At 52.9% G+C, this 12,145-nt stretch overlaps 1 protein-coding gene across 5 annotated transcripts in view; it reads left to right on the top strand.

Moving 5' to 3' along the window:
* Positions 1 to 12,145, top strand: part of ATG2B (autophagy related 2B) — a 5,509,925-nt gene that overhangs the window by 4,853,883 nt on the left and 643,897 nt on the right. The gene's annotated exons all lie outside the window — the stretch shown is intronic.

The following is a 12,145-nucleotide window of genomic DNA, read 5'->3' as shown; positions in this document are numbered from 1 at the left end:
AGACTGCTCGGCCTCATGGCATCCTGCATTCTTCTGGTGCCAGAGGCTCGTCTGCGGATGAGATCTTTGCAGTGGGCGCTCAAGCTCCAGTAGTCTCAGTCCTCCGGCAGGCTGTCGGACCCTGTTCAGGTGCCGCCCTCGGTAGCCCGGGACCTTCTGTGGTGGGCCGTCGAGGGCAATCTGATGAAGGGTGCCCCATTTTGGCTGCCCTGGCCGGAGGTGACGATCGTGACGGACGCATCCCTCACGGGATGGGGAGCTCATGCCAACGAGCTGACAGTCAGCGGTCGTTGGTCTCCGTCGGAGTCCAGACTCCATATCAATCTGTTGGAGCTGAGGGCCGTCAGGCTAGCCCTGAAGGCTTTTCTGCCGACTGTGCGCGGGAAGAGTGTCCTGATTCTGACGGACAACACGGTGGCCATGCACTACCTCAACAAAAAGGGGGGGCAGGGTCACTTCCGCTGTGCAGGGAGGCGATGCAGCTCGAGTTCTGGGCCATCCAGCAGGAAGTTTCGATCTCGGCAGTTCATCTGGCCGGAGACGACAACGAGATGGCGGACGCTCTGAGCAGGCAGAGCACGATCTCTCACGAGTGGGAGCTGGCTCAGAAGATTCTCCTGGAGATCTTCGCCCTTTGGGGGACCCCTCAAGTGGATCTCTTCGCCTCCAGTGTCAACCGGAAGTGCGAAAGGTTTTGCTTGCGGGAATTTCCTCCAAAAGGAGCCTTGGGAGACGCGTTCGTGGTGGAGTGGTCATTCCCACTGCTGTACGCGTTTCCTCCAGTCCCAGTCATCCCGCAAGTGTTGCAGAGGTTACGGAGGTTCGGTTCCCGGATGATCCTCATTGCTCTGGCGTGGGCCCGGAGGACGTTGTACCCGGACCTTCTAGACTTGTCATCTATCCTCCACGTCGTCTTCCCTACCGAGACGATCTGCTCTCACGGGAGGGGGGTCAGGTTCTCTATCCAGAGGTCAGATCCCTCAATCTTCACGCTTGGCTTCTGAAAGGTTGAGGTATAAGGATTGGGACCTCCCTGAAGACGTGAGAGGTGTTGCTCTCGGCCAGGCGGCCGGCAACTAAGTCTCTGTACCGTTGCCGTTGGAGAAAGTTCTGCGACTGGTGTTCAGAATGTGGATCCGTTTGAATGCGACATTCCCATGGTTTTGTCTTTTTTACTTTCTTTGGCCCACAGGGGCTTGCAAGTGGGGACCATTAAAGGTTACCTGGCGGCGCTGTCCATATTTAAGCGCTCGTCTGAAGAGTGTTCCTATTTTAAGATTCATTTAATTTCGCAGTTTTTGAAAGGGCTCACTAATGTGTTCCCTCCGTCACCTTTTTTGGTGCCAGGTTGGGATTTGAACCTTGTTCTTAAGTTTCTTATGGGTGCTCCGTTTGAGCCTTTACATTCTTGCCCTTTGAGGCTGTTAACTCTGAAAACTGTGTTTTTAGTTGCGGTTACTTCCGCTCGCAGAGTGAGTGAGTTACAGGGACTTTCAGTTAAGCCACCCTTCACTGTATTTCACAAGGACAGGGTTGTCCTTAGGGTTCGTCCTTCTTTTCTTCCGAAGGTGGTTTTGGAATTTCATTTGAACCATAAGGTTGTTCTTCCGGCGTTCTATCCTCCTCCGCATCCTGGTAAGGAAGAGGAGAGGCTCCATAGGCTTGATCCTAGGAGAGCGTTGAGCTTTTATATCTTGCGGATGTCCTGGGTCAGAGTGGATGATCAACTTTTCATTGGTTACGCTGGAAAGCATTTGGGACAAGCTGTGACGAAACAGACTTTGTCTCGTTTGATCATTTTAGCTATCTCCGAGTGTTACCGCTTGGCGGGTAAGGACCCTCTGGCTGGCTTGCGGGCCCATTCTACCAGAGGAGTGGCTGCGTCTACTGCCCTGCAGAGGGGAGTTCCTATTCGTCACATCTGTGATGCAGCCACCTGGGCTTCAGTACATACTTTTGTACGTCACTATTCCCTCGATTCCATCAGGGGGCAAGATCTGGCCTTTGGCAAGGCAGTTTTCTATTCCGCAATTTGATTGGGCTTGCTAAATTTGTATTCTAAATTCTTTCCCACCTCCTTCCTTGGTACAGCTTTGGGAGTCTGTCATAGATATGGAATACGTCGGAGGACCCAATCCCCTCGAAGAACAAGTTACTTTCTTACCTGGTAACGTTCTTTCGATGGGATGGTCCGACGACGTATTCCATATCGCTCCCTCCCTGCATTCCCCGCTGCAGAATTTCTTTTGCGATTGCAGCTTGCGTTCCGCAAGGCCTCGTGTGTCTGACTGGCAGAAAACTGGTGGCACACGTTCTGGGAAAAAACTATAACTGAGGCAATGGGCGTCGTGCGTCCTACTTATCACATCGGGTGACGTCGGCCGTCGGAGGAGGTCCTCGGGGACGGCGCATCGACGCAGGACGCAGACGCCAAAAAATTTTCCCAAGCAGCACAGCTGTGGACATTACCTGTCATAGATATGGAATACGTCTTCGGACCATCCCATCGAAAGAATGTTACCAGGTAAGAAAGTAACTTGTTCTTCTCATTCCTTCATAAATGTTAACTCTATAACCCTTAATCCATCCCTCTAAGTTCTTCAAACACTCATTCACCCAAGTAGCCCAAGGGGTACTATCAAGCTTTTTGAGGGTCCTAAACCTCTTAAGGTACTGGGAAGGAGTCTTCCAAAATCTAGCTATTAAAGCTAGCTTTACACCTTCATAATCCTTTCTATCCTCCTCCCCCAACTCCATTACCACATCAGATGCAACAGGGGGGAGCCTAGAGAATAACCAGGGGATCAACTGATCACCTGTGATATCCTGGAGCCCATGATTATATTCAAACATAGCAAGCCAGTCTAATACATCCAACCTAGGTTCATACATACCCACAATCCCTTTAGGCATCCGGGGTCTTTTTGGACTGGAAGATCTAGAGGATTCGGGGAGAGAAGCATTTTCAACAGACAATTTCTTCATCTCAAGCTCATGGTTGAACTCCATTTCTTTGAGCCTTAGTTCTTGGTGTCTATGTTCAGTTTGGGCACTAATTCCTTTGAATTCAAGTTCACGTCTCATTTATTCTAGGGACATAAATTCAGGACTTAATGTGGGACCTGGTAAGGGTCCAGTAGCTTCAGGTTGAGGCTCTTGAGCAGGCAGAGGACCAGAGGGGGTGACATAGTTATCCTGCTATTCCTCATCTGTCTCAACAATGACATCTTCAACATTAGCCTCATTACTGTTTGCCACATTTACTGGGGCAGTGGGCACTACAGCACCACTATCCAGACTTTGTTTCTCTAACAGTCTATCAATCATTTCTTGTTTATTGCCTTTGACAGGAATACCTTTCTGTCTACACAGATCCCTTAAATAATCATCAGTATTAGTAAGGAGGGGCTCCTGGCTATAACTTTCCATAATTTTGACTTTTGTTAAAATAACTTTTTGCGATTGTTTTTTTTTTTTTAAATGTGTTTATTTTAAACCAAGGCAGGACAATTTACCTATTACATTGCATAGAGATTTCACACCAATAACCGTTCTCTTTCGCTCGTGTTCTCCCTCCCTCCTCCTCCCCCCTTCTTGTGGCCAAACATCCCCCCCGTCCCCACCCTCCGCAGGGCTGACCGTCCGTCGCCCCCATCACTCAGGTGGGCCCTTGGTCTCTCAGAGTCCATCGCGCGCTGAGGGGTTTAAATGTTAAGGCTGGGAAACGCTGGTTGTACTCCAGCACTGGGTCTCATAGGTTCTGGAAGCGGTGCAGGACACCCGCCCTTGCTTCGGTCACCTTTTCTGCGATCAGGATATCCCAAAGTTTACCCCACCAATGAGCCATGCACCGGGCGTCCGGGGACTTCCAGAAGCGGGCTAGCATGGTTTTGCCAGCCAAAAGGCATTGTGTCACTAGTTTCGCTCTGTTTCCGGAGCGTGGGTAGACCCACGGGGACCGTCTCGGGCTCAAAGGGGAGAGAAATCCCCGTAATGTGATCGATCGTCGCCAGGCACTGTTCCCAGAATCGCTGAATCTTTGGGCAAGCCCACCACATGTGGAAAAAGGAGCCCGGCTGGGAGCACCCCCTCCAGCAAGAAGGGTCCACCCGGGGGTTCATGTGGTGTAATCCAAGGGAGGGGTAGTACCATCGAAGCAGTAGCTTATATGCGCATTCCTTGTTGGTCACACAGGTAAATGAGGAGTGGGTGCGGGTCCAAATGTCTACCCAGGATTGGTCCTCGATCGGGTGACCCGGCCTGCCATTGGGCCATGGCTCGTGTCCGTACGCTCAAGAAGTCCCCCAAGAAGCGTCTGTACAGGGTTGAAATCCTACTCCAGGATGGCAGATCCTTCAGTGTTAGTTCCAGAGCGGTGAGAGGGCGTACCGCCGCCCGGAGGGTCTGAGGGTGAGGCCACCAGTGACGGAGTTGGCAGTATGTAAATCTATCCCTTTCCTGGAGTTGAAACATCGCCTTACATTGTTTAAAGGTGCGTGGCGCGTATCCGACGTATAGCTGCTCCAGGGTCTCGAGGCCTCCGTCGATCCAGTTCTGAAAGTTTCGGGGGTTCGACCCTGGCGAGAAGTTTGGGTTGTGGACAATAGGGGAGAGAGGGCTTTGTCCTCTTGGGATTCCTTTTTGTTTTAGGGCCCAGTCCCATGAGCTCAGCGTATGTTTGGTGGTTAACAGGAGCGTCTTCCAGTGTTCTCTCAGGGGGGCCTGGATGTGTGGGAGGAATCGCAGGGGGAGCGGCAGCTGGGCTTGCTCTAGTTCTACCCATCTAGGGCGGTCTGTAAGGATTTGCCAGGTGTGGATGTGTGCTAGCTGTGCTGCAGCCCTATAAGCCTGAAGATCGGGGACCCCAAGCCCCCCAGCAGGGTTTTGTGGTGGATCCTGCCTTTCTTGCCCCTCCAAATGAACTTGAGCATTTTCTTTTGCAGGTCCTGGAGCGCCTGCCTTGGGATGGCCACTGCAAGGGCGGAGCAAGCATAGAGAAATCGCAGAAGCAGGTTCATTTTTGCGGCCGTGGTCCGCCCCATTAGAAAGATTTCCTAGGTGGACCATCGCCTCAGGTCTCCCTCCAACTCGCTGAATAATCTGGGGAAATTCGCCTGGTATGTGTCCTTTGGGTGCGCTGGGATATGGACTCCCAAGTAGGGGATAGCTTGTTTCTTCCATCTGATCGGGCGTAGCCTGGATAATGCCTCTTGTTCCTCCTGGCCAAGGCCAATGCCCAGGCCCACTGACTTAGAGAAGTTAACAGCAAAGCCGGTGACCTTTCCGAAGTCGGCTATTTCTGCCAGGGCGTGTTTGGCTGAGGCGTTGGGATTTGAGAGTATCAGAAGAACGTCGTCGGCGTACTGTGCAATCTTGTGTTGAGATAACCCTACCTGGGGTCCCTTAATGAACTCATTCTGTCTAACTCAAACGGCTCCATCGTTAGTGCGAAGAGGAGAGGGGACAAAGGGCAGCCCTGTCTTGTCCCGCAAGACATGGGGATCGGGGATGATAAGGAGCCGTTGATCCTCAGGAGGGTCTTGGGGGATGCGTAGTTGGCCATTACCATAGATTGGAAGGTTGGACCAAAGCCAAAGGCACCCAGGGTGAGCTTGATGAATGACCAGTCTACTCTATCGAAAGCTTTGGTGGCATCTAGGGCCATCAGTGCGATGCCCTGGGCGGTATGGTGGGTGATGTCAACCAAGTTCAGGGTTCTTCCAGCCGCTCTGTTACGAATAAATCCCGTTTGGTCAGGATGGATTAGGGTCGGGAGGATGTGCGACAGCCGGTTAGCCAGAATCTTGGAATAGAGGCTTGCGTCTATGTTCAGTAGGGCAATTGGCCTATATGAGGCCGGATCCCTCGGGTCCTTCCTGGGCTTACGGAGGAGGATGGTCGTGGACTCCTGCATCGATGGTGTCACTGCCCCAGTTTCCTTGAATGAGTTAAAGAGTGTTACCATAGGGGGGGATCAGCTGGGGTTTAAATATCTTGTAGAATCTTGATGTGAAGCCGTCTGGGCCCGGGGCCCGAGTTTTGAGGGCTTTAATAGCTTCATCAACCTCCTCGTCCGTGATTGGTGCTTCAAGGATGACCCTCGTTGCAGTGGGCAAGCGTGGTAGGGCCGCCCCCCGTAGGTATTCCTCCTGTTGGGACTAGTCCCACGGGGGCCAAGTCATTATTTGAGTTAGGTGGTCCACTGCTAACCGCTGTTTTTCTAGTTCGTCGTAGTGTGTCCTCCCCAGCGGGTCTTGGAGCCCCGTGATGGTGTTGGCTCGTCTCGTTTTGGCCAGTTTGGCTACTAGGAGCTTATTCGCTTTGTTGTTCTTGGCATAGTAAAATTGCCTAGTCCTGGCCATCAACTGTGCGGTGTGGTCAGCGTAATGGGCCTCTAATTTCTTTCTGGCTATGCGGATGGCTCGTTGAGATTTGGGTGACCACCCCTTCTTTTTCTGGGCCTCCTCTGCCGATTGCAGATCCTCTTCGAAGGCTTGCCGGGTTTGACGGCGATGGCGGTGGAAAGCCACCCCTTGGGCTATCAGGGCTCCCCTGATCACCGCTTTCATTGCATCCCAATTGTTTGCAAGGGAAGTGTCAGTAGCAGGGTTTTCTTCGAGGAAGTTTTTAATCGAGGTTGCGATCCTGTCCCTGGCAGACATGTTGTTAAGGATTGGGTCGTAGAGTGACCATCTGCGTGTAGAGTCGGCTCTGGGGCCCTAGGTTCGAAGCTCCATGACTATTGGTGCGTGGTCTGAGAGGATTATTGGGCCAATGGAGACATTGTTGGCGAAGGAGAGGGTTTGGGGCGAGGTTAGGAGGAGGTCTATCCTCGAGAAGGTTCGGTGGTCGTGAGAGAAGAAGAAGTCCCTCTCGGTAGGATGTAGCACCCGCCATGCGTCGACCACCTCCAAGGTTCTGAACAGGCGTAGGAGGCTGAGGGCTAGTGTGAAGTCGCCTGGAGAAGGTGGATGAGATTTATCTTTGGTGAGGTCCGGCACTCCGTTGAAGTCCCCCCCATTATCATCTGGCCTTCGGTGAAGAGCGAGAGGGCGAAGCCCAGGGTATCGTAGAAGCTTGCTTGTCCCGAATTGGGTGCGTAAACTGAGACAAAGGTGTACAGCTCCCCCATCAAGAGGCATTTTACTGCCACAAAGCGTCCCTCTGGGCATAATATAGAGTCCAAGATCTGGGGCTTTAGGCCTTTTCTGAAGAGGATTGTCGTGCCCCCCTTCTTGGTTCCCCGCTGAGGCGAGGAATTGAAGTGGATATAGACGTGAGCTTAGACGCCCAAAGTCTGCTGGGAGAAGGTAGGTTTCCTGAAGCATCGCCACCCCGGCTTCCTCATCCTGCAACTTCTGCAGGATCGATTTGCGTTTAGCGGGGGAGTTCAGGCCGTTAACATTTAGCGAAAGGCACTGTAATGTCTGAGCTTCTCGGGTTGGGGAACCAGGTGTGTTGAGGTCCGGCGGGAGGGGGCCGGAGGGAAGACGGTCAGATGCCATCAATGGGGTAGGTTAAGACTGGATTGTCCTGCTCTTGGGGTTTCTAACTTTTTAACTGGCAAGGTGGTCGACATTGTGAGTGCGGCCAAACCCCTGGCCAACGGGGCCAGTTGAGTCATTAAAGTAACTTGGGTTTCCAAGGACCTAGAGGTGGAACGTACCTTGGGATGGGCATGGGCCCGTAAGTGAAGCCCGCCAATTTGTGTTGTAATAACCTTTGGCTGCGTCGGACCAGGCGAGTTGTTGTAAATGGGGGCCCTAGACTGAGTGTGCTGACATTGATTCCCGGTGTCAGGCCTGTGTGCCAATTACCTCTTCCTGTTGTTTCGGGCTGCTCTCGACCAAGCGGACCTCTGGGGCTGTGGAGCGGCGGTGGATTCCTGGTCTCCTGACGCCTCTGAGTTTATCGGGGCTGCCCCCGTGGGGGAGGAAGGGTGCATAATCTTGCTGGTATCCTCCAGATGGGCAATTTTCCGCAGGGTGCCGTTATATGAGAATTGCAGGGCTGTTGGAAAAAGCCATCTATACCGGACCTGAAGTTCTTGCAGGAAAAGAGCTAGGGGACGCAGTGCTTTCCTCCTCTGAAGGGTTAGGAGCGAGAGATCTTGATAAATCTGGAGGCGCAAGCCCAGAAAAGTGAGCTCATCTTTCGAGCGACTGATGGCAGATATGGCCTCTTGCGTGGAGTAAAAATGGACCCTGGTAATGACATCTGGAGGGGGGTCCGATTCCACACCCCGGCGTGGGCGCAGTCTGTGGGTGCGGTCCAGCAATAATAGGGGCTTGTCCAGGTCCGGCAGGAGGGACTGGAAGAAATCTCCCACATATTCGGCCAGTTGTTTGCCTGAGACTGAGGTGGGAACGCCTCGGATCCGGAGGTTATTGCGGCGAGCCCTGTTCACCAAATCCTCCTGTTTGAACTCCAGAATTTTGCACCTATCTTGAAGGGCTCTGACTGATTGTTGGATTTCGCTCAGCGTAGTTGCTTGGTCCTGCGTGTGGTCCTCGACCTCTCCCAGTCTCTGCTCCACCTCAGCGACTCTGTTGTTGGTTTGTTCCAGGTTGGTGGAGAGCTCTGTCATGCAGGCTCTGAATTCGGCCTTGATGTTCGCCATAAATGCTAGTAAATCGCCTCTGGTGGCAGGGGGGTCGCCCTCCTTTTGATGGTCTTTCAGGGTGGTCCCAGTAAGTTCGGGTTTCTTCCCCTTGTCTGAGGCCGTCAGCATGGTGGTTATGTCCGCGTTTCTGGTCACTTTAGTTTGTTTGGACATGGTGCCAGACGTAGGGCGGACGCTATGTTGGGGCGGCAAGCTTGTGGTCAGCCTTGTGTTCAGCCTTGTTCTGCCTTGTGTCCTGCAGTTGGGGCGCTGCGTTAGGCTGGGGAGCGTTGGCCCCGAATTCTGCCAGCAGGGGTCCCACAGGAGACAGCAACTTGAGCTGCGAGGGGGGGAGGTGGGCCGGGGCGCCCCAGGAGGAAAAGACTCACGGAAGGAGTAGGACCTCAGGTGCCAACTGCGATGCTTGAGCCGATGGTTGTGAGCTTCACGGAGGGTCCGGGGGGGGTCGAAAGGGCTGAGGCCACTGCCAGGTGGCTCTCAATGTGTCTGATGCAGGGTGGCCGTGGGTTCCCACTGCAGGGGGTGCTTGTTGGGGTGCGTTTGGTCCAGGAGGAGCGTGCCGCAGGGTCCCCTCTGGCCCCCAGGTGGAGTTACCTAGGGTTGTGGTGGTGCCGGCGTGGGACCCCCAAGTCTGCTGGGGGAAGGCCGGTCATCCGCTTCTTTTGGTATCTGGGGGGGAGGCACTAGGTGGGAGGGTGGTGTTGGGCACCCCCAATGCTGGAGGTGCAGGCCTTGTGTTGAGACCGCACCCACTGGCTTGGCGAAGACGGGGAGAGCTGTAGTCCCAGGGGAGTAGAGCTGGGATAAAGTTGGGCCGGGGCGCCCCAGGAGTTAGGCCAGCAGGTCATGCGGCAGGTGGTGCTTCCCAGCGTGGAGCATCTTGTGGCTGAGTATGGGAGGAGAAAGAGGAAGGGGTGCGGGAATCACTGCCCGAGGCCCCGCAGCCGGGGGGAGAGCGAGATCCCCACCGGCGGGGGCCCAGGCAAGACGTTCTGCGGCCCCCACCCCCCGCGGAACCCACCTGGATGGGCGATCTCCTCACCAAGAGGGGCCGAGCCACGGGCCGCCCTCTCTGACGGCGTAGGGCCGGAACATGTGCCTCCCCCTCAGCTCCGGTGTGCGACAGATGCTGTGGGTCCCCGGATCGGGCAGGCTAGGGTTGGGTGGCTGTCTTGGTGGGCCGTCCTGAGCAGGGGTAGCCCCCGACACCCTCAGTGCAGTCTCTGGGTCCGCGGGATGAAGGCGCCCGCCATCTTGGATTTCCGTGGGCGTTCGGCGCTGCGAGGATCCGGCGGTGTAACCGGGTCCTCGAAGAGCGTTATGCTCTTATTCTTGGTCCTTCAGTGCCCCATAGGTTCCGACGGCCCCAGATGTCATTGGGGCCCCGATGGGATCACGGTAAGCTGCATTTTCCTGGGTAATACGGCGGGCTTTGTACGGCTGGCATCAGTGGAGCAGCCACATCGATGGCGCTCCAAGCCACACCCCACTTTTTGTGATTGTTAACCTTGTGGTTAGTTGCACCAAGGCACTAGTAACACACTAAAATGTCAATCCAATACTTTCATCCTCACCGCTGTACACCAGTGTTAGGCAGAATCCAGGGCAGTTCCCTTGGGGGGCACTACCCCAGATTAGGACTACAGGTGATAGCAATAAATCCCCTTTGGTATCAGTCTGTACCACAAAGATTTAGTTGGTAGCTGTGGCTGAGCGGTCAGACTTATCTCAAGAGGGAGATGAGCAGTATTCAGGGTTGACACAATAGGCAGTACAGTACTATGGAGCAAGGAAACACTGACCAAAGTTTTGTATTAAAAAGAGAAGATATATTTATTTATACACTTCTAAGTCAATACATAGATCACAGTTAATAAAGTACGTTAAGTTTAGTCAAAAGTAAAGCATATACAACTTCCTATTCAATTGTAGACAAGTTTGTGATATAGTGAAAACTGAGCAAAACGGAACAGTGAAAACTTACTAGAAATGGCGCTCTACCAATTCAACGAAAGGGAGGGAAGGTACAAGTTAAACCAAAATATCTTCAGACACCCCCTAGCAACACTTCCCTGAAGTTTTGTGAACAAGTAATGCACAGTAACACTTTAACCAAAAGACAAATGAATGAAAACTGAGCAAAATGTCACTCCACAAGTTAAAACAGTAGGAAGGAAGAGGGGTTTAGAAGATTTAGGTGCATCAACACATTTCTCATTGAAAACTAATCTAGTGAGAGCAGATCTAACAAATCAGCCAGAGTCAATAGGCCTGAGCCAGAGTCAGTGGTACAGGACCAAGAGCTTAGGAGCAAAAATGTTCTTGTAGCTGCAGTCAAGTCTTTAGTAGAAAAATATTGAAGAAGTAGATGCGAGGTGAAAGACAATGTTAAGCAAGAAGGCGGCCGACCCCACAAGTAGTTAAAGGATTTAAAACACCTTTAGGGCTACCACGGAGAAAGGGCGGTCTGGCGGAACAATGTACCTTAAACGTGAAGAAGTGGCTCCTGCGGTGGCGGTTGTTCCTGGTAGTTCCTGCAGGTCGAGGGATCCAACAGAGGAAGAGAGGCTCTCGTCGTCGAGGAATGTTCGAGTCGCTGCACTACCCAGGGATGAAACCAGCCGCGGTGCTGCCAAACGAAGTTTAAAACGTACGCTCCTTTTAATCGCGGTCCGGGTCGGTAGCTGCCTGGCAATCCGGTCTCCAAGTGCGGGGCACTGTCGATTCGACCAAGGCAGGTCCGAGGATGCAATAGGTGAACTGATTGACCCCACCAGCTCAAGGGAAGGAGGCTCTTTCGCTGAAGATCTCCTCTCGTCGTGTGGAAGAAAAGTGGTTAGACGATCCGGCAGTGCTTCACCGGTGGTGTAGATGCTGAAGATGTCTCTGGCTTCTCTTCCCTTGTGTTCCGTACTTCCAGTGGCGACGCCTTGCTCTTCCAGTCCTCAGGACCCTGCTTTTATGCAGAAAGAGACCCATTTATACAGCCCAGCTGTCACTCACACAGTGGAGTGGTCTTCTTGGCGGGAGACCCTCCAGCCTATCAGGTTAGAGTGTGACCTGAGTTGTGGTGGCAACTCTGTCCGGGGGTTCTACTCCCCCTCCCAAACAACAGACCCACCCCAGACTCAGTGGCGCCGAAAGGAGGGCTTCTTGGCAGAAGTCCGCCAAAAGGACGAACAAAGAATCCCCGACCTGGGTTAGGAAAATGGAGTAAGACTTGAGAAAGAAGTTTTATCAAAGTTCTGGCAAATAAAACCTACCAGAGAAAGTTAATAATAAAATAAACCGGCGGTATGTTAGAGGCTGTCAGTAAAAGGGGTAGCCTCGAACAATGGGAAAATCTCATAGAGAAATATTCGCGGTCGAATATAAAAGGTAGTAACCACTGCCACCAGCCAGAAACTTTGTAGAGGGGGACTTTAATGTACCCTCTTGAAAATGAACATAGGGGAAAAACTATTAACCCCTTCCAGTACTTCCATATTAAGATGGGGTGTACTGGTTAAGTTCATAACAATC

Source organism: Ambystoma mexicanum, chromosome 14, assembly GCF_040938575.1.
Source record: "Ambystoma mexicanum isolate Mex_15411 chromosome 14, UKY_AmexF1_1, whole genome shotgun sequence".
In the NCBI taxonomy this organism is placed as follows: domain Eukaryota; kingdom Metazoa; phylum Chordata; class Amphibia; order Caudata; family Ambystomatidae; genus Ambystoma; species Ambystoma mexicanum.
The sequence above is the reverse complement of the archived record's forward strand: the minus strand, read 5'-3'. Positions and strand labels throughout refer to the sequence as shown.